Here is a 25,019-nt window from a genome sequence, read left to right on the forward strand (position 1 = left end):
ACACTGTGACATTCTCTCTGTCTCTCTCACTGTGACATTCTATCTCTCTATCACTGTGTCATTCTCTCTCTCTCTCTCACTCTGACATTCTCTCTCTCTCTCACTGTGACAATCTCTCTCTCTCTCACTGTGACAATCTCTCTCTCTCTCGCGGTGACATTCTTCCTCTCTCTCTCTCTCTCTCTCACTGTGACATTCGCTCTCTCTCTCTCTCACTTTGACATTATCTCTCTCTTACTCACTATGACATTCTCTCTCTCTCTCTCACTGTTATTCTCTCTCTCTCTCACTGTGACATTCTCGCTCTCTCTCTCACTGTGATAATCTCTCTCTCTCTCACTGTGATATTCTCTCTCTCTCACTGTGACATTTTCTCTCTCTCACAGTGACATTCTCTCTCTGTTTCTCTCACTGTCACATTCTCTCCCTCTCTCTCTCAATGTGACATTCCCTGTCTCTCTCTCAATGTGACATTCTCTTTCTCTCTCTCACTGTGACATTCTCTCTTTCTCTCTCGCTCACTGTGACATTCTCTCTCTCTCACAGTGACATTCTCTCTCTCTCTAACAGTGACATTCTCTCACTCTCTCTCTCCCTGTGAGATTCTCTCTCTCTCTCTCACTGTGACATTCTCTCTCTCTCTCTCTCTCAACGTGACATTCTCTCTCTCTCTCAAACCGTGACATTCTCTCTCTCTCTCAAACCGTGACATTCTCTCTCTCTCTCTCACCGTGACATTCTCTCTCTCTCTCTCTCTCACTGTGACATACTCTCTCACTCTCTCTCTCTCAATGTGACATTCTCTCTCTTTCTCACTGTGACATTCTCTCTCTCTCTCTCACTGACATTCTCTGTCTCTCTGTGACATTCTCTCACTCTCTGTGACATTCTCTCACTCTCTCACTCTCACTGTGAAATTCTCTCCCTCTATCTCACTGTGACATTCTCTCTCTCTCTCACTGTGACATTCTCTCTCTCTCTCTGTGACAATCTCTCTCTCTGTGACAATCTCTCTCTCTGTGACAATCTCTCTCTCTGTGACAATCTCTCTCTCTGTGACAATCTCTCTCTCTCTCTCACTGTGACATTCTCTCTCTCTCTCTCAGTGAAATTCTCTCTCTCTCTCTCAGTGACATTCTCTCTCTCTCTCTCTGTGACATTTTCTCTCTCTCTCTCACTGTGATATTCTCTCTCTCTCTCTCACTGTGATATTCTCTCTCTCTCTCTCAATGTGACATTCTCTCTCTCTCAATGTGACATTCTCTCTCTCTCAATGTGACATTCTCTCTCTCTCTCTCAATGTGACATTCTCAACCTCTCTCTCAATGTGACATTCTCAACCTCTCTCTCTCAATGTGACATTCTCTCTCTCTCGCTCACTGTGACATTCTCTCTTTCTCTCTCTCTCACTGTGAGATTCTCTCATCTCTCTTTCTCACTGTGACATTCTCTCTCTCTCTCTCACTGTGACATTTTCTCTCTCTCTCACTGTGACATTCGCTCTCTCTCTCACTGTGACATTCTCTCTCTCACTGTGACATTCTCTCTCTCACTGTGACATTCTCTCTCTCAATGTGACATTCCCTCTCTCTCTCACTGTGAAATTCCCTCTATCTCTCACTGTGACATTCTCTCTCTATCTCACTGTGACATTCTCTCTCTCGCTCTCACTGTCACATTCTCTCACTCGCTCTCTCTCACTGTTACATTCTCTCTCTCGTTCTCTCACTGTGACATTCTCTCTCTCTCTGTGACATTATCTCGCTCTCTGTGACATTATCTCTCTCTCACTGTGACATTCTCTCTATCTCTCTCACTGTGACATTCTCTCTCTCTCTCACTGTGACATTCTCTCTCTCTCTCTCACTGTGACATTCTCTCTCTCTCTCTCACTGTGACATTCTCTCTCTCTCTCTCACTGTGACATTCTCTCTCTCTCTCACTAAGTGTGACCTTCTCTCTCTCTCATTGTGAACTTCTCTGTCTCTCTCTCTCACTGTGACATTCCCTCTCTCACTAAGTGTGACCTTCTCTCTCCCTCATTGTGAACTTCTCTCTCTCTCTCTCTCACTGTGACATTCCCTCTCTCTCTCACTTGTGACATTCTCTCTCTCGCTCACATGTGACATTCTCTCTCTCTGTGACATTCTCTCGCTCTCTGTGACATTCTCTCTCTCTCACTGTGACATTCTCTCTCTCTCACTGTGACATTCTCTCTCTCTCACTGTGAAATTCTTTCTCTCTCAATGTGACATTCTCACTATCTCTCTCAATGTGACATTCTCAACCTCTCTCTCAATTTGACATTCTCAACCGCTCTCTCTCACTGTGAGATTCTCTCTCTCTCTCACATTGTCATTCTCTCGCTCTCTCACAGTGACATTCTCTCTTACTCTCTCTCACTGTGACATTCTCTCGCTCTCTCTCTCACTGTGAAATTCTCTCTCTCTCACACTGTGACATTCTCTCTGTCTCTCTCACTGTGACATTCTATCTCTCTATCACTGTGACATTCTATCTCTCTATCACTGTGACATTCTCTCTCTCTCTCACTGTGACATTCTCTCTCTCTCTCACTGTGACATTCTCTCTCTCTCTCACTGTGACATTCTCTTTCTCTCTCTCTCACTGTGACATTCTCTCACTCGCTCTCTGACTGTGACATTCTCCCTCTCTCTGTGACATTCTCTCGCTCTCTCTCACTGTGACATTCTCTCGCTCTCTCACTGTGAGATTCTCTCTCTCTCGCTCACTGTGACATTCTCTCTCTCTCTCTTCGACATTCTCTGTCTATCTCTCTTCGACATTCTCTCAATCTCTCTCTCACTTCGACATTCTCTCTCTCTCTCTCACTTCGACATTCTCTCTCTCTCGGTCTCACTTCGACATTCTCTCTGTCTCACAGTGACATTCTGTCTCTCTCTCTCCCTGTGACATTGCCGCTCTCTCTCACTCTCTCACTGTGACATTCTCTCTCTCTCTCTCTCTCTCACTGTGACATTCTCTCTCTCTCTCACTGTGTCATTCTCTCTCTCTCTCTCTCTCACTGTGACATTCTCTCTCTCTCTCTCTCACTGTGACCTTCTCTCTCTCTCACTGTGACCATCTCGCTCTCTCACTGTGACATTCTCTCTCTATGTCAATCTCTCTCTCTCTCACTGTGACAATCTCTCTCTCTCTCTCACTGTGACAATCTCTCTCTCTCTCTCGCTGTGACATTCTTCCTCTCTCTCTCTCTCACTGTGACATTCTCTCTCTCTCTCTCTCACTTTGACATTCTCTCTCTCTCACTGTGACATTCTCTCTCTCTCTCTCGCTGTGACATTGTCTCTCTGTCTCACTGTGACATTCTCTCTCCCTCTCTCTCTCTCTCTCGCTGTGACATTCACTCTCTCTCTCCCTGTGACATTTTCTCTCTCTCTCACTGTGACATTCTCGCTCTCTCTCTCTCTCACTGTGATAATCTCTCTCTCTCTCACTGTGACATTCTCTCTCTCTCACTGTGACATTTTCTCTCTCACAGTGACATTCTCTCTCTGTTTCTCTCACTGTGACATTCTCACCCTCTCTCTCTCAAGGTGACATTCCCTCTCTCTCTCAATGTGACATTCTCTTTCTCTCTCTCACTGTGACATTCTCTCTTTCTCTCTCCCTCACTGTGACATTCTCTCTCTCTCTCACAGTGACATTCTCTCTCTCACTAACAGTGACATTCTCTCTCTCTCTAACAGTGACATTCTCTCACTCTCTCTCTCCCTGTGATATTCTCTCTCTCTCTGTCACTGTGACATTCTCTCTCTCTCTCTCACCGTGACATTCTCTCTCTCTCTCTCTCTCTGTGACATTTTCTCTCTCTCTCACTGTGACATTCGCTCTCTCTCTTCCTGTGTCATTCTTTCTCTTTCTCACAATGACATTCTCTCTCTCTCTCACTTTGACATTCTCTCTCCCTCTCACTCTCACTGTGACATTCTCTCTCTCTCTCTCACTGTGATATTCTCTCTCTCTCTCACTGTGACATTCTCTCTCTCTCAATGTGACATTCTCTCTCTCTCAATGTGACATTCTCTCTCTCTCAATGTGACATTCTCTCTCTCTCAATGTGAAATTCTCTCTCTCTCAATGTGACATTCTCACTCTCTCTCTCAATGTGACATTCTCAACCTCTCTCTCAATTTGACATTCTCAACCGCTCTCTCTCACTTTGAGATTCACTCTCTCTCTCTCACATTGTCATTCTCTCGCTCTCTCACAGTGACATTCTCTCTTTCTCTCTCTCACTGTGACATTCTCTCGCTCTCTCTCTCTCTCACTGTGAAATTCTCTCTCTCTCACACTGTGACATTCTCTCTGTCTCTCTCACTGTGACATTCTATCTCTCTATCACTGTGACATTCTCTCTCTCTCTCACTGTGACATTCTCTCTCTCTCACTGTGACATTCTCTCTCTCTCTCACTGTGACATTCTCTTTCTCTCTCTCTCACTGTGACATTCTCTCACTCGCTCTCTGACTGTGACATTCTCCCTCTCTCTGTGACATTCTCTCTCTCTCTCTCACTGTGACATTCCCTCTCTCTCTCACTTGTGACATTCTCTCTCTCGCTCACATGTGACATTCTCTCTCTCTGTGACATTCTCTCGCTCTCTGTGACATTCTCTCTCTCTCACTGTGACATTCTCTCTCTCTCACTGTGAAATTCTTTCTCTCTCAATGTGACATTCTCACTATCTCTCTCAATGTGACATTCTCAACCTCTCTCTCAATTTGACATTCTCAACCGCTCTCTCTCACTGTGAGATTCTCTCTCTCTCTCACATTGTCATTCTCTCGCTCTCTCACAGTGACATTCTCTCTTACTCTCTCTCACTGTGACATTCTCTCGCTCTCTCTCTCACTGTGAAACTCTCTCTGTCTCTCTCACTGTGACATTCTCTCTGTCTCTCTCACTGTGACATTCTATCTCTCTATCACTGTGACATTCTATCTCTCTATCACTGTGACATTCTCTCTCTCTCTCACTGTGACATTCTCTCTCTCTCTCACTGTGACATTCTCTCTCTCTCTCACTGTGACATTCTCTTTCTCTCTCTCTCACTGTGACATTCTCTCACTCGCTCTCTGACTGTGACATTCTCCCTCTCTCTGTGACATTCTCTCGCTCTCTCTCACTGTGACATTCTCTCGCTCTCTCACTGTGAGATTCTCTCTCTCTCGCTCACTGTGACATTCTCTCTCTCTCTCTTCGACATTCTCTGTCTATCTCTCTTCGACATTCTCTCAATCTCTCTCTCACTTCGACATTCTCTCTCTCTCTCTCACTTCGACATTCTCTCGCTCTCGGTCTCACTTCGACATTCTCTCTGTCTCACAGTGACATTCTGTCTCTCTCTCTCCCTGTGACATTCCCGCTCTCTCTCTCTCTCTCACTGTGACATTCTCTCTCTCTCTCACTGTGTCATTCTCTCTCTCTCTCTCTCTCACTGTGACATTCTCTCTCTCTCTCTCTCACTGTGACCTTCTCTCTCTCTCACTGTGACCATCTCGCTCTCTCACTGTGACATTCTCTCTCTATGTCAATCTCTCTCTCTCTCACTGTGACAATCTCTCTCTCTCTCTCACTGTGACAATCTCTCTCTCTCTCTCGCTGTGACATTCTTCCTCTCTCTCTCTCTCACTGTGACATTCTCTCTCTCTCTCTCTCACTTTGACATTCTCTCTCTCTCACTGTGACATTCTCTCTCTCTCTCTCGCTGTGACATTGTCTCTCTGTCTCACTGTGACATTCTCTCTCCCTCTCTCTCTCTCTCTCGCTGTGACATTCACTCTCTCTCTCCCTGTGACATTTTCTCTCTCTCTCACTGTGACATTCTCTCTCTCTCTCTCTCTCTCACTGTGATAATCTCTCTCTCTCTCACTGTGACATTCTCTCTCTCTCACTGTGACATTTTCTCTCTCACAGTGACATTCTCTCTCTGTTTCTCTCACTGTGACATTCTCACCCTCTCTCTCTCAATGTGACATTCCCTCTCTCTCTCAATGTGACATTCTCTTTCTCTCTCTCACTGTGACATTCTCTCTTTCTCTCTCCCTCACTGTGACATTCTCTCTCTCTCTCACAGTGACATTCTCTCTCTCACTAACAGTGACATTCTCTCTCTCTCTAACAGTGACATTCTCTCACTCTCTCTCTCCCTGTGATATTCTCTCTCTCTCTGTCACTGTGACATTCTCTCTCTCTCTCTCACCGTGACATTCTCTCTCTCTCTCTCTCTGTGACATTTTCTCTCTCTCTCACTGTGACATTCGCTCTCTCTCTTCCTGTGTCATTCTTTCTCTTTCTCACAATGACATTCTCTCTCTCTCTCACTTTGACATTCTCTCTCCCTCTCACTCTCACTGTGACATTCTCTCTCTCTCTCTCACTGTGATATTCTCTCTCTCTCTCACTGTGACATTCTCTCTCTCTCAATGTGACATTCTCTCTCTCTCAATGTGACATTCTCTCTCTCTCAATGTGACATTCTCTCTCTCTCAATGTGAAATTCTCTCTCTCTCAATGTGACATTCTCACTCTCTCTCTCAATGTGACATTCTCAACCTCTCTCTCAATTTGACATTCTCAACCGCTCTCTCTCACTTTGAGATTCTCTCTCTCTCTCTCACATTGTCATTCTCTCGCTCTCTCACAGTGACATTCTCTCTTTCTCTCTCTCACTGTGACATTCTCTCGCTCTCTCTCTCTCTCACTGTGAAATTCTCTCTCTCTCACACTGTGACATTCTCTCTGTCTCTCTCACTGTGACATTCTATCTCTCTATCACTGTGACATTCTCTCTCTCTCTCACTGTGACATTCTCTCTCTCTCACTGTGACATTCTCTCTCTCTCTCACTGTGACATTCTCTTTCTCTCTCTCTCACTGTGACATTCCCTCTCTCGCTCTCTCACTGTGACATTCTCCCTCTCTCTGTGACATTCTCTCGTTCTCTCTCACTGTGACATTCTCTCGCTCTCTCTCACTGTGACATTCTCTCTCTCTCGCTCACTGTGACATTCTCTCTCTCTCGCTCACTGTGACATTCTCTCTCTCTCTCTTCGACAGTCTCTGTCTATCTCTCTTCGACATTCTCTCAATCTCTCTCTCACTTCGACATTCTCTCTCTCTCTCTCACTTCGACATTCTCTCTCTCTCGGTCTCACTTCGACATTCTCTCTCTCTCACAGTGACATTCTGTCTCTCTCGCTCCCTGTGACATTCCCGCTCTCTCTCACTCTCTCACTGTGACATTCTCTCTCTCTCTCTCTCTCTCACTGTGACATTCTCTCTCTCTCTCACTGTGACATTCTCTCTCTCTCTCTCTCTATCACTGTGACATTCTCTCTCTCTCTCCCTCACTGTGACCTTCTCTCTCTCTCACTGTGACCATCTCTCTCTCTCACTGTGACATTCTCTCTCTATGACAATCTCTCTCTCTCTCACTGTGACAATCTCTCTCTCTCTCTCACTGTGACAATCTCTCTCTCTCTCTCACTGTGACAATCTCTCTCTCTATCGCTGTGACATTCTTCCTCCCTCTCTCTCTCTCACTGTGACATTCTCTCTCTCTCTCTCACTTTGACATTATCTCTTTCTTTCTCACTATGACATTCTCTCTCTCTCTCTCACTGTGATTCTCTCTCTCTCTCACTGTGACATTCTCGCTCTCTCTCTCACTGTGATATTCTCTCTCTCTCTCACTGTGACATTCTCTCTCTCTCAATGTGACATTCTCTCTCTCTCAATGTGACATTCTCTCTCTCTCAATGTGACATTCTCTCTCTCTCAATGTGACATTCTCTCTCTCAATGTGAAATTCTCTCCCTCTCTCAATGTGACATTCTCACTCTCTCTCTCAATGTGACATTCTCAATCTCTCTCTCAATTTGACATTCTCAACCGCTCTCTCTCACTTTGAGATTCTCTCTCTCTCTCTCACATTGTCATTCTCTCGCTCTCTCACAGTGACATTCTCTCTTTCTCTCTCTCACTGTGACATTCTCTCGCTCTCTCTCTCTCACACTGTGACATTCTCTCTGTCTCTCTCACTGTGACATTCTATCTCTCTATCACTGTGACATTCTCTCTCTCTCCCACTGTGACATTCTCTCTCTCTCTCACTGTGACATTCTCTCTCTCTCACTGTGACATTCTCTCTCTCTCACTGTGACATTCTCTCTCTCTCTCACTGTGACATTCTATCTCTCTCTCTCACTGTGACATTCTCTCTCTCTCTCTCACTCTGACATTCTCTCTCTCTCTGTGACATTCTCTCACTCTCTGTGACATTCTCTCACTCTCTGTGACATTCTCTCACTCTCTCACTCTCACTGTGACATTCTCTCACTCTCTCACTCTCACTGTGAAATTCTCTCCCTCTATCTCACTGTGACATTCTCTCTCTCTCTCTGTGACAATCTCTCTCTCTGTGACAATCTCTCTCTCTGTGACAATCTCTCTCTCTGTGACAATCTCTCTCTCTCTCTCACTGTGACATTCTCTCTCTCTCTCTGTGACATTCTCTCTCTCTCTCTCAGTGACATTCTCTCTCTCTCTCTCAGTGACATTCTCTCTCTCTCTCTCAGTGACATTCTCTCTCTCTCTCTCTGTCACTGTGACATTCTCTCTCTCTCTCTCACTGTGACATTCTCTCTCTCTCTCACTGTGACATTTTCTCTCTCTCTCTCACTGTGATATTCTCTCTCTCTCTCTCACTGTGATATTCTCTCTCTCTCTCTCAATGTGACATTCTCTCTCTCTCAATGTGACATTCTCTCTCTCTCTCTCAATGTGACATTCTCAACCTCTCTCTCAATGTGACATTCTCAACCTCTCTCTCTCAATGTGACATTCTCTCTCTCTCGCTCACTGTGACATTCTCTCTTTCTCTCTCTCTCACTGTGAGATTCTCTCATCTCTCTTTCTCACTGTGACATTCTCTCTCTCTCTCTCACTGTGACATTTTCTCTCTCTCTCACTGTGACATTCGCTCTCTCTCTCACTGTGACATTCTCTCTCTCACTGTGACATTCTCTCTCTCACTGTGACATTCTCTCTCTCAATGTGACATTCCCTCTCTCTCTCACTGTGAAATTCCCTCTATCTCTCACTGTGACATTCTCTCTCTATCTCACTGTGACATTCTCTCTCTCGCTCTCACTGTCACATTCTCTCTCTCGCTCTCTCTCACTGTTAAATTCTCTCTCTCGCTCTCTCACTGTGACATTCTCTCTCTCTCTGTGACATTATCTCGCTCTCTGTGACATTATCTCTCTCTCACTGTGACATTCTCTCTATCTCTCTCACTGTGACATTCTCTCTCTCTCTCACTGTGACATTCTCTCTCTCTCTCTCACTGTGACATTCTCTCTCTCTCTCTCACTGTGACATTCTCTCTCTCTCTCTCACTGTGACATTCTCTCTCTCTCTCTCACTGTGACATTCTCTCTCTCTCTCACTAAGTGTGACCTTCTCTCTCTCTCATTGTGAACTTCTCTGTCTCTCTCTCTCACTGTGACATTCCCTCTCTCACTAAGTGTGACCTTCTCTCTCCCTCATTGTGAACTTCTCTCTCTCTCTCTCTCACTGTGACATTCCCTCTCTCTCTCACTTGTGACATTCTCTCTCTCGCTCACATGTGACATTCTCTCTCTCTGTGACATTCTCTCGCTCTCTGTGACATTCTCTCTCTCTCACTGTGACATTCTCTCTCTCTCACTGTGAAATTCTTTCTCTCTCAATGTGACATTCTCACTATCTCTCTCAATGTGACATTCTCAACCTCTCTCTCAATTTGACATTCTCAACCGCTCTCTCTCACTGTGAGATTCTCTCTCTCTCTCACATTGTCATTCTCTCGCTCTCTCACAGTGACATTCTCTCTTACTCTCTCTCACTGTGACATTCTCTCGCTCTCTCTCTCACTGTGAAATTCTCTCTCTCTCACACTGTGACATTCTCTCTGTCTCTCTCACTGTGACATTCTATCTCTCTATCACTGTGACATTCTATCTCTCTATCACTGTGACATTCTATCTCTCTATCACTGTGACATTCTCTCTCTCTCTCACTGTGACATTCTCTCTCTCTCTCACTGTGACATTCTCTTTCTCTCTCTCTCACTGTGACATTCTCTCACTCGCTCTCTGACTGTGACATTCTCCCTCTCTCTGTGACATTCTCTCTCTCTCTCTCACTGTGACATTCCCTCTCTCTCTCACTTGTGACATTCTCTCTCTCGCTCACATGTGACATTCTCGCTCTCTGTGACATTCTCTCGCTCTCTGTGACATTCTCTCTCTCTCACTGTGACATTCTCTCTCTCTCACTGTGAAATTCTTTCTCTCTCAATGTGACATTCTCACTATCTCTCTCAATGTGACATTCTCAACCTCTCTCTCAATTTGACATTCTCAACCGCTCTCTCTCACTGTGAGATTCTCTCTCTCTCTCACATTGTCATTCTCTCGCTCTCTCACAGTGACATTCTCTCTTACTCTCTCTCACTGTGACATTCTCTCGCTCTCTCTCTCACTGTGAAATTCTCTCTCTCTCACACTGTGACATTCTCTCTGTCTCTCTCACTGTGACATTCTATCTCTCTATCACTGTGACATTCTCTCTCTCTCTCACTGTGACATTCTCTCTCTCTCTCACTGTGACATTCTCTCTCTCTCTCACTGTGACATTCTCTCTCTCTCTCACTGTGACATTCTCTCTCTCTCTCACTGTGACATTCTCTCTCTCTCTCACTGTGACATTCTCTTTCTCTCTCTCTCACTGTGACATTCTCTCACTCGCTCTCTGACTGTGACATTCTCCCTCTCTCTGTGACATTCTCTCGCTCTCTCTCACTGTGACATTCTCTCGCTCTCTCACTGTGAGATTCTCTCTCTCTCGCTCACTGTGACATTCTCTCTCTCTCTCTTCGACATTCTCTGTCTATCTCTCTTCGACATTCTCTCAATCTCTCTCTCACTTCGACATTCTCTCTCTCTCTCTCACTTCGACATTCTCTCTCTCTCGGTCTCACTTCGACATTCTCTCTGTCTCACAGTGACATTCTGTCTCTCTCTCTCCCTGTGACATTCCCGCTCTCTCTCACTCTCTCACTGTGACATTCTCTCTCTCTCTCTCTCTCTCACTGTGACATTCTCTCTCTCTCTCACTGTGTCATTCTCTCTCTCTCTCTCTCTCACTGTGACATTCTCTCTCTCTCTCTCTCACTGTGACCTTCTCTCTCTCTCTCTCTCACTGTGACCTTCTCTCTCTCTCACTGTGACCATCTCGCTCTCTCACTGTGACATTCTCTCTCTATGTCAATCTCTCTCTCTCTCACTGTGACAATCTCTCTCTCTCTCTCACTGTGACAATCTCTCTCTCTCTCTCGCTGTGACATTCTTCCTCACTCTCTCTCTCACTGTGACATTCTCTCTCTCTCTCTCTCACTTTGACATTCTCTCTCTCTCACTGTGACATTCTCTCTCTCTCTCTCGCTGTGACATTGTCTCTCTGTCTCACTGTGACATTCTCTCTCCCTCTCTCTCTCTCTCTCGCTGTGACATTCACTCTCTCTCTCCCTGTGACATTTTCTCTCTCTCTCACTGTGACATTCTCGCTCTCTCTCTCCCTCTCTCTCACTGTGATAATCTCTCTCTCTCTCACTGTGACATTCTCTCTCTCTCACTGTGACATTTTCTCTCTCACAGTGACATTCTCTCTCTGTTTCTCTCACTGTGACATTCTCACCCTCTCTCTCTCAAGGTGACATTCCCTCTCTCTCTCAATGTGACATTCTCTTTCTCTCTCTCACTGTGACATTCTCTCTTTCTCTCTCCCTCACTGTGACATTCTCTCTCTCTCTCACAGTGACATTCTCTCTCTCACTAACAGTGACATTCTCTCTCTCTCTAACAGTGACATTCTCTCACTCTCTCTCTCCCTGTGATATTCTCTCTCTCTCTGTCACTGTGACATTCTCTCTCTCTCTCTCACCGTGACATTCTCTCTCTCTCTCTCTCTGTGACATTTTCTCTCTCTCTCACTGTGACATTCGCTCTCTCTCTTCCTGTGTCATTCTTTCTCTTTCTCACAATGACATTCTCTCTCTCTCTCACTTTGACATTCTCTCTCCCTCTCACTCTCACTGTGACATTCTCTCTCTCTCTCTCACTGTGATATTCTCTCTCTCTCTTACTGTGACATTCTCTCTCTCTCAATGTGACATTCTCTCTCTCTCAATGTGACATTCTCTCTCTCTCAATGTGACATTCTCTCTCTCTCAATGTGAAATTCTCTCTCTCTCAATGTGACATTCTCACTCTCTCTCTCAATGTGACATTCTCAACCTCTCTCTCAATTTGACATTCTCAACCGCTCTCTCTCACTTTGAGATTCTCTCTCTCTCTCTCACATTGTCATTCTCTCGCTCTCTCACAGTGACATTCTCTCTTTCTCTCTCTCACTGTGACATTCTCTCGCTCTCTCTCTCTCTCACTGTGAAATTCTCTCTCTCTCACACTGTGACATTCTCTCTGTCTCTCTCACTGTGACATTCTATCTCTCTATCACTGTGACATTCTCTCTCTCTCTCACTGTGACATTCTCTCTCTCTCACTGTGACATTCTCTCTCTCTCTCACTGTGACATTCTCTTTCTCTCTCTCTCACTGTGACATTCTCTCACTCGCTCTCTGACTGTGACATTCTCCCTCTCTCTGTGACATTCTCTCTCTCTCTCTCACTGTGACATTCCCTCTCTCTCTCACTTGTGACATTCTCTCTCTCGCTCACATGTGACATTCTCTCTCTCTGTGACATTCTCTCGCTCTCTGTGACATTCTCTCTCTCTCACTGTGACATTCTCTCTCTCTCACTGTGAAATTCTTTCTCTCTCAATGTGACATTCTCACTATCTCTCTCAATGTGACATTCTCAACCTCTCTCTCAATTTGACATTCTCAACCGCTCTCTCTCACTGTGAGATTCTCTCTCTCTCTCACATTGTCATTCTCTCGCTCTCTCACAGTGACATTCTCTCTTACTCTCTCTCACTGTGACATTCTCTCGCTCTCTCTCTCACTGTGACATTCTCTCTGTCTCTCTCACTGTGACATTCTCTCTGTCTCTCTCACTGTGACATTCTATCTCTCTATCACTGTGACATTCTATCTCTCTATCACTGTGACATTCTCTCTCTCTCTCACTGTGACATTCTCTCTCTCTCTCACTGTGACATTCTCTCTCTCTCTCACTGTGACATTCTCTTTCTCTCTCTCTCACTGTGACATTCTCTCACTCGCTCTCTGACTGTGACATTCTCCCTCTCTCTGTGACATTCTCTCGCTCTCTCTCACTGTGACATTCTCTCGCTCTCTCACTGTGAGATTCTCTCTCTCTCTCGCTCACTGTGACATTCTCTCTCTCTCTCTTCGACATTCTCTGTCTATCTCTCTTCGACATTCTCTCAATCTCTCTCTCACTTCGACATTCTCTCTCTCTCTCTCACTTCGACATTCTCTCGCTCTCGGTCTCACTTCGACATTCTCTCTGTCTCACAGTGACATTCTGTCTCTCTCTCTCCCTGTGACATTCCCGCTCTCTCTCACTCTCTCACTGTGACATTCTCTCTCTCTCTCTCTCTCTCTCACTGTGACATTCTCTCTCTCTCTCACTGTGTCATTCTTTCTCTCTCTCTCTCACTGTGACATTCTCTCTCTCTCTCTCTCACTGTGACCTTCTCTCTCTCTCACTGTGACCATCTCGCTCTCTCACTGTGACATTCTCTCTCTATGTCAATCTCTCTCTCTCTCACTGTGACAATCTCTCTCTCTCTCTCACTGTGACAATCTCTCTCTCTCTCTCGCTGTGACATTCTTCCTCTCTCTCTCTCTCACTGTGACATTCTCTCTCTCTCTCTCTCACTTTGACATTCTCTCTCTCTCACTGTGACATTCTCTCTCTCTCTCTCGCTGTGACATTGTCTCTCTGTCTCACTGTGACATTCTCTCTCCCTCTCTCTCTCTCTCTCGCTGTGACATTCACTCTCTCTCTCCCTGTGACATTTTCTCTCTCTCTCACTGTGACATTCTCGCTCTCTCTCTCTCTCTCACTGTGATAATCTCTCTCTCTCTCACTGTGACATTCTCTCTCTCTCACTGTGACATTTTCTCTCTCACAGTGACATTCTCTCTCTGTTTCTCTCACTGTGACATTCTCACCCTCTCTCTCTCAAGGTGACATTCCCTCTCTCTCTCAATGTGACATTCTCTTTCTCTCTCTCACTGTGACATTCTCTCTTTCTCTCTCCCTCACTGTGACATTCTCTCTCTCTCTCACAGTGACATTCTCTCTCTCACTAACAGTGACATTCTCTCTCTCTCTAACAGTGACATTCTCTCACTCTCTCTCTCCCTGTGATATTCTCTCTCTCTCTGTCACTGTGACATTCTCTCTCTCTCTCTCACCGTGACATTCTCTCTCTCTCTCTCTCTGTGACATTTTCTCTCTCTCTCACTGTGACATTCGCGCTCTCTCTTCCTGTGTCATTCTTTCTCTTTCTCACAATGACATTCTCTCTCTCTCTCACTTTGACATTCTCTCTCCCTCTCACTCTCACTGTGACATTCTCTCTCTCTCTCTCACTGTGATATTCTCTCTCTCTCTCACTGTGACATTCTCTCTCTCTCAATGTGACATTCTCTCTCTCTCAATGTGACATTCTCTCTCTCTCAATGTGACATTCTCTCTCTCTCAATGTGAAATTCTCTCTCTCTCAATGTGACATTCTCACTCTCTCTCTCAATGTGACATTCTCAACCTCTCTCTCAATTTGACATTCTCAACCGCTCTCTCTCACTTTGAGATTCTCTCTCTCTCTCTCACATTGTCATTCTCTCGCTCTCTCACAGTGACATTCTCTCTCTCACTAACAGTGACATTCTCTCTCTCTCTAACAGTGACATTCTCTCACTCTCTCTCTCCCTGTGATATTCTCTCTCTCTCTGTCACTGTGACATTCTCTCTCTCTCTCTCACCGTGACATTCTCTCTCTCTCTCTCTCTGTGACATTTTCTCTCTCTCTCACTGTGACATTCGCTCTCTCTCTTCCTGTGTCATTCTTTCTCTTTCTCACAATGACATTCTCTCTCTCTCTCACTTTGACATTCTCTCTCCCTCTCACTCTCACTGTGACATTCTCTCTCTCTCTCTCACTGTGATATTCTCTCTCTCTCTCACTGTGACATTCTCTCTCTCTCAATGTGACATTCTCTCTCTCTCAATGTGACATTCTCTCTCTCTCAATGTGACATTCTCTCTCTCTCAATGTGAAATTCTCTCTCTCTCAATGTGACATTCTCACTCTCTCTCTCAATGTGACATTCTCAACCTCTCTCTCAATTTGACATTCTCAACCGCTCTCTCTCACTTTGAGATTCTCTCTCTCTCTCTCACATTGTCATTCTCTCGCTCTCTCACAGTGACATTCTCTCGCTCTCTCACAGTGACATTCTCTCTTTCTCTCTCTCACTGTGACATTCTCTCGCTCTCTCTCTCTCTCACTGTGAAATTCTCTCTCTCTCACACTGTGACATTCTCTCTGTCTCTCTCACTGTGACATTCTATCTCTCTATCACTGTGACATTCTCTCTCTCTCTCACTGTGACATTCTCTCTCTCTCACTGTGACATTCTCTCTCTCTCTCACTGTGACATTCTCTTTCTCTCTCTCTCACTGTGACATTCCCTCTCTCGCTCTCTCACTGTGACATTCTCCCTCTCTCTGTGACATTCTCTCGTTCTCTCTCACTGTGACATTCTCTCGCTCTCTCTCACTGTGACATTCTCTCTCTCTCGCTCACTGTGACATTCTCTCTCTCTCGCTCACTGTGACATTCTCTCTCTCTCGCTCACTGTGACATTCTCTCTCTCTCTCTTCGACATTCTCTGTCTATCTCTCTTCGACATTCTCTCAATCTCTCTCTCACTTCGACATTCTCTCTCTCTCTCTCACTTCGACATTCTCTCTCTCTCTCTCACTTCGACATTCTCTCTCTCTCGGTCTCACTTCGACATTCTCTCTCTCTCACAGTGACATTCTGTCTCTCTCGCTCCCTGTGACATTCCCGCTCTCTCTCACTCTCTCACTGTGACATTCTCTCTCTCTCTCTCTCTCTCACTGTGACATTCTCTCTCTCTCTCACTGTGTCATTCTCTCTCTCTCTCTCTCTCTCACTGTGACATTCTCTCTCTCTCTCTCTCACTGTGACCTTCTCTCTCTCTCACTTTGACCATCTCTCTCTCTCACTGTGACATTCTCTCTCTATGACAATCTCTCTCTCTCTCACTGTGACAATCTCTCTCTCTCTCTCACTGTGACAATCTCTCTCTCTCTCTCACTGTGACAATCTCTCTCTCTATCGCTGTGACATTCTTCCTCCCTCTCTCTCTCTCACTGTGACATTCTCTCTCTCTCTCTCTCACTTTGACATTATCTCTTTCTTTCTCACTATGACATTCTTTCTCTCTCTCTCACTGTGATTCTCTCTCTCTCTCACTGTGACATTCTCGCTCTCTCTCTCACTGTGATATTCTCTCTCTCTCTCACTGTGACATTCTCTCTCTCTCAATGTGACATTCTCTCTCTCTCAATGTGACATTCTCTCTCTCTCAATGTGACATTCTCTCTCTCTCAATGTGAAATTCTCTCCCTCTCTCAATGTGACATTCTCACTCTCTCTCTCAATGTGACATTCTCAATCTCTCTCTCAATTTGACATTCTCAACCGCTCTCTCTCACTTTGAGATTCTCTCTCTCTCTCTCACATTGTCATTCTCTCGCTCTCTCACAGTGACATTCTCTCTTTCTCTCTCTCACTGTGACATTCTCTCGCTCTCTCTCTCTCACACTGTGACATTCTCTCTGTCTCTCTCACTGTGACATTCTATCTCTCTATCACTGTGACATTCTCTCTCTCTCTCACTGTGACATTCTCTCTCTCTCTCACTGTGACATTCTCTCTCTCTCTCACTGTGACATTCTCTCTCTCTCACTGTGACATTCTCTCTCTCTCACTGTGACATTCTCTCTCTCTCTCACTGTGACATTCTCTTTCTCTCTCTCTCACTGTGACATTCTCTCTCTCGCTCTCTCACTGTGACATTCTCCCTCTCTCTGTGACATTCTCTCGCTCTCTCTCACTGTGACATTCTCTCGCTCTCTCTCACTGTGACATTCTCTCTCTCTCGCTCACTTTGACATTCTCTCTCTCTCGCTCACTGTGACATTCTCTCTCTCTCTCTTCGACATTCTCTGTCTATCTCTCTTCGACATTCTCCCAATCTCTCTCTCACTTCGACATTCTCTCTCTCTCTCTCACTTCGACATTCTCTCTCTCTCGGTCTCACTTCGACATTCTCTCTCTCTCACAGTGACATTCTGTCTCCCTCGCTCCCTGTGACATTCCCGCTCTCTCTCACTCTCTCACTGTGACATTCTCTCTCTCTCTCTCTCTCTCACTGTGACATTCTCTCACTCTCTCACTGTGACATTCTCTCTCTCTCTCTCTCTCTCACTGTGACATTCTCTCTCTCTCTCACTGTGTCATTCTCTCTCTCTCTCTCTCTCACTGTGACATTCTCTCTCTCTCTCTCTCACTGTGACCTTCTCTCTCTCTCACTGTGACCATCTCTCTCTCTCACTGTGACATTCTCTCTCTGTGACAATCTCTCTCTCTCTCACTGTGACAATCTCTCTCTCTCTCTCACTGTGACAATCTCTCTCTCTCTCTCACTGTGACAATCTCTCTCTCTATCGCTGTGACATTCTTCCTCCCTCTCTCTCCCTCACTGTGACATTCTCTCTCTCTCTCTCTCACTTTGACATTATCTCTCTCTTTCTCACTATGACATTCTCTCTCTCTCTCTCTCACTGTGATATTCTCTCTCTCTCACTGTGACATTTTCTCTCTCTCACAGTGACATTCTCTCTCTGTTTCTCTCACTGTCACATTCTCTTTCTCTCTCTCACTGTGACATTCTCTCTTGCTCTCTCGCTCACTGTGACATTCTCTCTCTCTCACAGTGACATTCTCTCTCTCTCTAACAGTGACATTCTCTCACTCTCTCTCTCCCTGTGAGATTCTCTCTCTCTCTCTCACTGTGACATTCTCTCTCTCTCTCTCTCACCGTGACATTCTCTCTCTCTCTCTCTCACCGTGACATTCTCTCTCTCTCTCAAACCGTGACACTCTCTCTCTCTCTCAAACCGTGACATTCTCTCTCTCTCTCAAACCGTGACATTCTCTCTCTCTCTCTCACCGTGACATTCTCTCTCTCTCTCTCACTGTGACATACTCTCTCACTCTCTCTCTCTCAATGTGACATTTTCTCTCTATCTCACTGTGACATTCTCTCTCTCTCTCTCACTGACATTCTCTGTCTCTCTGTGACATTCTCTCACTCTCTGTGACATTCTCTCACTCTCTCACTCTCACTGTGAAATTCTCTCCCTCTATCTCACTGTGACATTCTCTCTCTCTCTCACTGTGACATTCTCTCTCTGTGACAATCTCTCTCTCTGTGACAATCTCTCTCTCTCTCTCACTGTGACATTCTCTCTCTCTCTCTCAGTGACATTCTCTCTCTCTCTCTCTCACTGTGACATTCTCTCTCTCTCTCTCTCTCACTGTGACATTCTCTCTCTCTCTCACTGTGACATTTTCTCTCTCTCTCTCACTGTGATATTCTCTCTCTCTCTCTCACTGTGATATTCTATCTCTCTCTCTCAATGTGACATTCTCTCTCTCTCAATGTGACATTCTCTCTCTCTCTCTCAATGTGACATTCTCAACCTCTCTCTCAATGTGACATTCTCAACCTCTCTCTCTCAATGTGACATTCTCTCTCTCTCGCTCACTGTGACATTCTCTCTTTCTCTCTCTCTCACTGTGACATTCTCTCTCTCACATTGTCATTCTCTCTCTCTCTCACAGTGACATTCTCTCTTTCTCTCTCTCTCACTGTGACATTCTCTCATCTCTCTTTCTCACTGTGACATTCTCTCTCTCTCTCTCTCACTGTGACATTTTCTCTCTCTCTCACTGTGACATTCGCTCTCTCTCTCACTGTGACATTCTCTCTCTCACTGTGACATTCTCTCTCTCACTGTGACATTCTCTCTCTCAATGTGACATTCCCTCTCTCTCTCACTGTGAAATTCCCTCTATCTCTCACTGTGACATTCTCTCTCTTTCTCACTGTGACATTCTCTCTCTCGCTCTCACTGTGACATTCTCTCTCTCGCTCTCTCTCACTGTTACATTCTCTCTCTCGCTCTCTCACTGTGACATTCTCTCTCTCTCTGTGACATTCTCTCGCTCTCTGTGACATTATCTCTCTCTCACTGTGACATTCTCTCTATCTCTCTCACTGTGACATTCTCTCTCTCTCTCTCACTGTGACATTCACTCTCTCTCTCTCACTGTGACATTCTCTCTCTCTCTCTCACTGTGACATTCTCTCTCTCTCTCTCTCACTGTGACATTCTCTCTCTCTCTCACTAAGTGTGACCTTCTCTCTCTCTCATTGTGAACTTCTCTGTCTCTCTCTCTCACTGTGACATTCCCTCTCTCACTAAGTGTGACCTTCTCTCTCCCTCATTGTGAACTTCTCTCTCTCTCTCTCTCTCTCACTGTGACATTCCCTCTCTCTCTCACTTGTGACATTCTCTCTCTCGCTCACATGTGACATTCTCTCTCTCTGTGACATTCTCTCGCTCTCTGTGACATTCTCTCTCGCTCACTGTGACATTCTCTCTCTCTCACTGTGGCATTCTCTCTCTCACGGTGGCATTCTCTCTCTCTCTCAAAGTGACATTCTCTCTCTCTCTCACTGTGACATTCTCTCTCACTCTCACTGTGACATTCTCTCTCTCACTCTCACTGTGACATTCTCTCTCTCTCACTGTGACATTCTCTCTCCCTCTCACAGTGACGTTCTCTCTCTCTCACTGTGACATTCTCTCTCTCTCTCTCTCTGTGACAATCTCTCTCTCTCTCACTGTGACATTCTCTCTCTCTCTCTCTCTCACTGTGACATTCTCTCTCTCTCTCACTCTCACTGTGAAATTCTCTCTCTCTCACTGTGACATTCTCTCTCTCTGTGACATTCTCTCGCACACTGTGACATTATCTCTCTCTCACTGTGACATTCACTCTCTCTCTCACTGTGACAATCTCTCTCTCTCTCACTGTGACATTCTCTCTCTCTCACTGCGACATTCTCTCTCTCTCTCTCAGTGACATTCTCTCTCTCTCTCTCTCAGTGACATTCTCTCTCTCTCTCTCAGTGACATTCTCTCTCTCTCTCACTGTGACATTCTCTCTCTCTCTCACTGTAACATTCTCTCTCTCACTCTCACTGTGACATTCTCTCTCTCTCACTGTGACATTCTCTCTCTCTCACTGTGACATTCTCTCTCTCTCACTGTGACATTCTCTCTCTCTCACCGTGACATTCTCTCTCTCTCACCGTGACATTCTCTCTCTCTCTCCCTCTCACTGTGACATACTCTCTCTCTCTCGCTCTCTCAATGTGAAATTCTCTCTCTCTCTCACTGTGACATTCTCTCTCTCTCACTGTGACATTCTCTCTCTCTCAATGTGACATTCTCTCTCTCTCAATGTGACATCCTCTCTCTCTCACTGTGACATTCTCTCTCTCTCTCTCACTGTGACATTCTCTCTCTCTCTCTCACTGTGACATTCTCTCTCTCTCACTGTGACAATCTCTCTCTCTCACTGTGACAATCTCTCTCTCTCTCTCACTGTGACAATCTCTCTCTCTCTCTCACTGTGACATTCTCTCACTCTCTCTCTCACTGTGACATTCTCTCTCTCTCTCTCTCTCTGTGATATTCTCTCTCTCTCTCACTGTGACATTCTCTCTCTCACAATGTGACATTCTCTCTCTCTCTCTCAATGTGACATTCTCAACCTCTCTCTCAATGTGACATTCTCAACCGTTCTCTCAATGTGACATTCTCAACCGTTCTCTCTCAATGTGACATTCTCTCTTTCTCTCTCACTGTGACATTCTCCCTTTCTCTCTCTCTCACTGTGAGATTCTCTCTCTCTCTCACATTGTCTTTCTCTCGCTCTCTCACAGTGACATTCTCTCTTTCTCTCTCTCACTGTGACATTCTCTCACTCTCTCTCTCAATGTGACAATCTCTCTCTCTCTCTCACTGTGACATTCTCTCACTCTCTCTCTCACTGTGACATTCTCTCTCTCTCTCTCTCTCACTGTGACATTTTCTCTATCTCACTGTGACATTCGCTCTCTCTCTCCCGGTGTCATTCTTTCTCTCTCTCACTTTGACATTCTCTCTCTCTCTCACTCTCACAGTGACATTCTCTCTCTCTCTCACTGTGATATTCTCTCTCTCTCACTGTGACATTCTCTCTCTCTCACTGTGACATTCTCTCTCTCTCACTGTGACATTCTCTCTCTCTCAATGTGACATTCTCTCTCTCTCAATGTGACATTCTCTCTCTCTCAATGTGACATTCTCTCTCTCTCAATGTGACATTCTCTCTCTCTCTCTCACTGTGACATTCTCAACCTCTCTCTCAATGTGACATTCTCAACCGCTCTCTCTCACTGTGAGATTCTCTCTCTCTCTCTCACATTTTCATTCTCTCGCTCTCTCACAGTGACACTCTCTCTTTCTCTCTCTCACTGTGACATTCTCTCGCTCTCTCTCTCACTGTGAAATTCTCTCTCTCTCACACTGTGACATTCTCTCTCTCTCACACTGTGACATTCTCTCTGTCTCTCTCACTGTGACATTCTATCTCTCTCTCACTGTGACATTCTCTCTCTCTCTCACTGTGACATTCTCTCTCTCTCTCACTGTGACATTCTCTCTCTCACTGTGACATTCTCTCTCTCTCTCTCACTGTGACATTCTCTCTCTCTCTCTCACTGTGACATTCTCTCTCTCTCTCACTGTGTCATTCTCTTTCTCTCTCTCTCACTGTGACATTCTCTCTCTCGCTCTCTCACTGTGACATTCTCCCTCTCTCTGTGACATTCTCTCTCTCTCTCTCTCACTGTGACATTCTCTCGCTCTCTCTCACTGTGACATTCTCTCCCTCTCGCTCACTGTGACATTCTCTCTCTCTCTCTTCGACATTCTCTGTCTATCTCTCTTCGACATTCTCTCTCTCTCTGTCTCACTTCGACATTCTCTCTCTCTCACAGTGACATTCTGTCTCTCTCTCTCCCTGTGACATTCCCTCTCTCCATCTATCTCTCTCACTGTGACATTCTCTCTCACTCTCCCTCTCTCACTGTGACATTCTCTCTCTCTCTCTCTCTCTCACTGTGACATTCTCTCTCTCTCACTGTGACCTTCTCTCTCTCTCACTGTGACCATCTCTCTCTCTCACTGTGACAATCTCTCTCTCTCTCACTGTGACAATCTCTCTCTCTCTCTCTCGCTGTGACATTCTTCCTCTCTCTCTCACTTTGACATTCTCTCTCTCTCTCTCTCACTTTGACATTCTCTCTCTCTCACTGTGACATTCTCTCTCTCTCTCTCACTGTGACATTCTCTCTCTCTCTCACTAAGTGTGACCTTCTCTCTCTCTCATTGTGAACTTCTCTGTCTCTCTCTCTCACTGTGACATTCCCTCTCTCACTCAGTGTGACCTTCTCTCTCCCTCATTGTTAACTTCTCTCTCTCTCTCTCTCACTGTGACATTCCCTCTCTCTCTCACTTGTGACATTCTCTCTCTCGCTCACATGTGACATTCTCTCTCTCGCTCACATGTGACATTCTCTCGCTCTCTGTGACATTCTCTCTCTCTCACTGTGACATTCTCTCTCTCTCACTGTGACATTCTCTCTCTCTCACTGTGACATTCTCTCTCTCTCACTGTGACATTCTCTCTCTCTCACTGTGGCATTCTCTCTCTCACTGTGGCATTCTCTCTCTCACTGTGGCATTCTCTCTCTCTCTCAAAGTGACATTCTCTCTCTCTCTCAAAGTGACATTCTCTCTCTCTCTCTCACTGTGACATTCTCTCTCACTCTCACTGTGACATTCTCTCTCTCACTCTCACTGTGACATTCTCTCTCTCTCACTCTCACTGTGACATTCTCTCTCCCTCTCACAGAGACGTTCTCTCTCTCTCACTGTGACATTCTCTCTCTCTCTCTCTCTGTGACATTCTCTCTCTCTCTCTCTCTGTGACAATCTCTCTCTCTCTCTCACTGTGACATTCTCTCTCACTGTGACATTCTCTCTCTCTCTCACTCTCACTGTGAAATTCTCTGTCTCTCACTGTGACATTCTCTCTCTCTGTGACATTCTCTCGCACACTGTGACATTATCTCTCTCTCACTGTGACATTCACTCTCTCTCTCACTGTGACATTCTCTCTCTCTCACTGCGACATTCTCTCTCTCTCTCTGTGACATTCTCTGTCTCTCTCTCAGTGACATTCTCTCTCTCTCTCACTGTGACATTCTCTCTCTCTCACTGTGACATTCTCTCTCTCTCTCACTGTGACATTCTCTCTCTCACTCTCACTGTGACATTCTCTCTCTCTCACTGTGACATTCTCTCTCTCTCTCTCACTGTGACATTCTCTCACTCTCTCTCTCACTGTGACATTCTCTCTCTCTCTCTCTCTCTCACTGTGACATTCTCTCTCTCACAATGTGACATTCTCTCTCTCTCTCTCAATGTGACATTCTCAATCTCTCTCTCAATGTGACATTCTCAACCATTCTCTCTCAATGTGACATTCTCTCTTTCTCTCTCACTGTGACATTCTCAATCTCTCTCTCAATGTGACATTCTCAACCATTCTCTCTCAATGTGACATTCTCTCTTTCTCTCTCACTGTGACATTCTCCCTTTCTCTCTCTCTCAATGTGAGATTCTATCTCTCTCTCTCACTGTGAGATTCTCTCTCTCTCTCACATTGTCTTTCTCTCGCTCTCTCACAGTGACATTCTCTCTTTCTCTCACTGTGACATTCTCTCTCTCTCTCTCACTGTGACATTCTCTCACTCTCTCTCTCACTGTGACAATCTCACTCTCTCTCTCACTGTGACATTCTCTCACTCTCTCTCTCACTGTGACATTCTCTCTCTCTCTCTCTCACTGTGACATTTTCTCTATCTCACTGTGACATTCGCTCTCTCTCTCCCGGTGTCATTCTTTCTCTTTCTCACAATGATATTCTCTCTCTCTCTCACTTTGACATTCTCTCTCTCTCTCACTCTCACTGTGACATTCTCTCTCTCTCTCACTGTGATATTCTCTCTCTCTCACTGTGACATTCTCTCTCTCTCACTGTGACATTCTCTCTCTCTCACTGTGACATTCTCTCTCTCAATGTGACATTCTCTCTCTCTCAATGTGACATTCTCTCTCTCTCTCTCAATGTGACATTCTCAACCTCTCTCTCAATGTGACATTCTCAACCGCTCTCTCAATGTGACATTCTCAACCGCTCTCTCTCACTGTGAGATTCTCTCTCTCTCTCTCACATTGTCATTCTCACGCTCTCTCACAGTGACACTCTCTCTTTCTCTCTCTCACTGTGACATTCTCTCGCTCTCTCTCTCACTGTGAAATTCTCTCTCTCTCACACTGTGACATTCTCTCTCTCTCACACTGTGACATTCTCTCTGTCTCTCTCACTGTGACATTCTCTCTCTCTCTCACTGTGACATTCTCTCTCTCTCTCACTGTGACATTCTCTCTCTCTCTCACTGTGACATTCTCTCTCTCTCTCACTGTGACATTCTCTCTCTCACTGTGACATTCACGCTCTCTCTCACTGTGACATTCTCTCTCTCTCTCTCTCACTGTGACATTCTCTCTCTCTCTCACTGTGACATTCTCTCTCTCTCTCACTGTGTCATTCTCTTTCTCTCTCTCTCACTGTGACATTCTCTCTCTCTCT

The sequence above is a fragment of the Carcharodon carcharias genome, chromosome 19 (assembly GCF_017639515.1).
Source record: "Carcharodon carcharias isolate sCarCar2 chromosome 19, sCarCar2.pri, whole genome shotgun sequence".
Taxonomy (NCBI): Eukaryota; Metazoa; Chordata; class Chondrichthyes; order Lamniformes; family Lamnidae; genus Carcharodon; species Carcharodon carcharias.